The following is a 3,231-nucleotide window of genomic DNA, read 5'->3' as shown; positions in this document are numbered from 1 at the left end:
AAAAAAAAAAAAAAAAAAAAAAAAAAGAGTTCGAGACCAGCCTGGCCAACATAGTGAAACACCGTCCTCACTATAAATACAAAAAAATTAGCCGAGCGTGGTGTTGGGCATCGGTAGCCCCAGCTACTCAGGAGGCTGAGGCAGGAGAATGGCATGAACTCAGGAGGTGGAGGTTGCAGCGAGCCGAAATCGCGCCATTGCACTCCAGCCTGGGCGACAAGAGTTAAATTCCATCTCAAAAAAAAAAAAAAAGAGAGAAAAACAGCCTTCTGACACAGCCACCATTTCTACCTACAGTTTGGCCCTTGCCTGAAGAGTGAGACGAAAGGAGCATTCCTTCCCTCTTTCAGCAAAGGAAGAAATTAATCTATCATGTCTTCATACAGCCACATCAATTTAATAACAGAAATCACAATCTAATGTAATAACTAGGAAAAAATAAAAAGGAAGCATTTAAGTGAAGTCTGGAGAGGACTTAAAACATCTGGAACAAAATGTAGGGCAACTGAATAACAGAAAAGAACAGGTATTAGGCTGGGCGCAGGGGCTCACGCCTGTAATCCCCATACTTTAGGAGGCCAAGGTGGGCGGATCACGAGGTCTGGAGATCGAAACCATCCTGACTAACACAGTGAAACCCTGTCTCTACTAAAAAATACAAAAAATAAGGAGGGCATGGTGGCAGACACCTGTAGTCCCAGCTCCTTGGGAGGCTGAAGCAGGAGAATGGTGTGAACACAGGGGGCGGAGCTTGCAGTGAGCCAAGATCTCACCACAGTACTCCAGCCCAGGCAACACAGCGAGACTCTGTCTCAAAAAACTAACAACAATAAAAAGAAAAGAACAGGTATTCATGTAACACCTAATTCTAAAGCTAATTCAGAATTCAGAAATCAGAGACCCTTACAAATCAAGAGTGGTCATTTAAAAACCAGACAAGAAAGAAGCACGGCACATCAAATATAAACCACAACTAATTAAACTAAAAGAAAGTATATTTAAAAAAAAAAAAAAAAGCATATCCAAAGTAAGGAAAGACATCCCTGATTCTGAAGCTGCCTTAAAGAAAGACAGTCACGTCCAGAGCCCCTGACTTTGGTTACTTTCCTAGAGCAATTCAAAGTTAGAAGAAAATTAAGCCACCATCTGATCTTTAGTTTGAAATGACAACATAAGCTGGAGAGAGGATGTGGAACTGCAGAGGTTCTCAAAGAGGTATACGAATACTTCATCAGAGAGGACCTGAAGGAAGACATCTAATAAGTAAATCTTAGTTGACAAACTTGGAGAAACATTATTTATAAACACCAATTTAAAAGGAAGATCTCAAACTTAATAGTTAAAAACAAAGATAACCCAGAACAAGCAAGCCTAAAAAACTAATCAAAATTTGGCCGGGTGCAGTGGCTCACACCTGTAATCCCAACACTTTGGGAGGCCGAGGGCGGGTGGATCACAAGGTCAGGAGTTCGAGGCCAGCCTGATCAACATGGTGAAACCCCATCTCTACCAAAAATACAAACATTAGCCGGGCATGGTGGCACAAGCCTGTAGTCCCAGCTACTCGGGAGGCTGAGGCAGGAGAATCACTTCAACTTGGGAGGCGGAGGAGGCTGCAGTGAGCCGAGATCACACCACTGCACTCCAGTCTGGGTGACAGAGCAAGACTCTGTCTCAAAAAAAAAAAAAAATCAAAATTTTAAGTGTATCCTAGAAAAACTTTACAGCTTTTCTTTGAACCATCTAGGTCCTTTTAAAAGCTGATGCCTTGCCATGCTTAAATATGCGGGTTCCACTGACTTACATCCTAACAGGAGAAAACTGCGCAAGTAGCAAACTGGCTGAGTTCAAAGATGCTGTTCTCCCACATCTTCATTTTACAGCACCTAACAGTTTCTGGAAGACAGCACGCAGAATAATTGACAGGATTTGTAATGCTTCAGTATTACCAGAAAAAAAAACTGTGCACACATACTTCCAGCATATGAACAATTTTAACTCACCAGTCACCATGTTGCATGTATTTCTGCTGCTTGTCCTGAGTTCTTAAGACTTCTAATATTCTGAAGAAGATAGAACAAAAAAGTTCCTTCCATCCTCAGCCTCTTTTTATTAATAATTTTAACTTTGTTCTTAAAAAAAATACAGTACATTAGAAAGAACTACCCCACCATTATCAAATCTGATGGCTAATTTTACTTCCTGTTAGCTTCCTTTTCCTTAAGCTTAATGGAACAAGACTGTAAATCATAAACTAGCAGATATTTTGTGTTAGAAAACAGAGGTGCGTATTTCTCTAGGACAAACCTAGAACTTCCTTGACACTAAAACACAGTGGCAGGGTCAAAAAAAGAACTGAAAAGGACTGAAATCCTACATCAAAAGTGACTTTTACAGTCATACACTGTCAGATTTTAGTAATTTCTGTTGGAGATTTCTGCAATTTCAAAAAAGGCAAAGCACTGATTCTCAGGTTGTTCAATTTTGTTTTAAGGTCAACTTTTTGGCTGAGGCAAAGGTGGGCCCTTAGTATAACAGACTAAAGTAAGCCCCTCCCACCTACGCAAAAGAAAAGCCTGTGTTTAAGGATTTAAACTGGCATTTTAGAGCTCGGAGTTCACATGGTCCACATAAGCGAATTCCCTTCCGGAGCGCACAGTGGTGACGTGTATGAATTGCGCTTATGGACGTATTAATTTCTAATGAAAGATAAGCAGCTACCACTCAAGGGCCTTCTAATATTAACCTTCCCTGCCCGGCACAAAGCCCAGTACAAGGTGAGGAAATCCGAAGGGGCTCACTGCCCTCTCAAGCCAACAGGGCTTGGTTTCCGAAGCAGAAGCACCCTACCCAAGCACCCACACCGTACTTGGGCCTCAAGTAACGGCATTCTTTGAGGAGAACGGGCAATCTCGCCCCGCTCACAGAGGAGTGGAGCCGCAAGCCAGACAGCAAAGCTGGTTGGTTTCTTTCCAGGCCGAGGCCACGGATGCCCGGGAACGTCACCAGACCAGAAAGGACCCAATCCTCAACCTTCCCCGCACAACGAGCCTCGGCCGGCCCTCTGCTCAGCAGAAGCCTCCTGCGCGCTCTCGAGGCGGCACCGCCACCCAACATCAGAGCGCGCGCCCCAAAACTGGGGGGGTTGTGAAGGGCGCGCGCCACGGAAAGCCGCTCTTGCCCACGGGCCACAGCTCCTAGAGGAAAGATATCTGGGCCGGGAACGCGCAC

The 3,231-nt window shown here is 44.1% G+C and overlaps 1 protein-coding gene across 2 annotated transcripts in view; it reads right to left on the bottom strand.

Annotated features, from left to right (window-relative positions):
• QRICH1 (glutamine-rich 1) overlaps window positions 1-3,231 on the bottom strand; it is a 92,749-nt gene extending 89,518 nt beyond the window's left edge. The window contains exons 1-2 of one of the 2 annotated variants that reach the window (XM_011980960.1): window positions 2,851-3,231; window positions 2,004-2,063 (exon numbers count right to left, since the gene is read on the bottom strand). The gene's annotated coding sequence lies outside the window, so the exon portion shown is untranslated. The remainder of the gene's footprint in view (window positions 1-2,003; window positions 2,064-2,850) is intronic. The other variant, XM_011980957.1, reaches the window with a different exon arrangement.

The sequence above is a fragment of the Mandrillus leucophaeus genome, unplaced genomic scaffold (assembly GCF_000951045.1).
Source record: "Mandrillus leucophaeus isolate KB7577 unplaced genomic scaffold, Mleu.le_1.0 Scaffold22, whole genome shotgun sequence".
Lineage (NCBI taxonomy): Eukaryota > Metazoa > Chordata > Mammalia > Primates > Cercopithecidae > Mandrillus > Mandrillus leucophaeus.
Note: the sequence above shows the minus strand (reverse complement) of the source record. Positions and strands in the feature narration are given on the sequence as shown.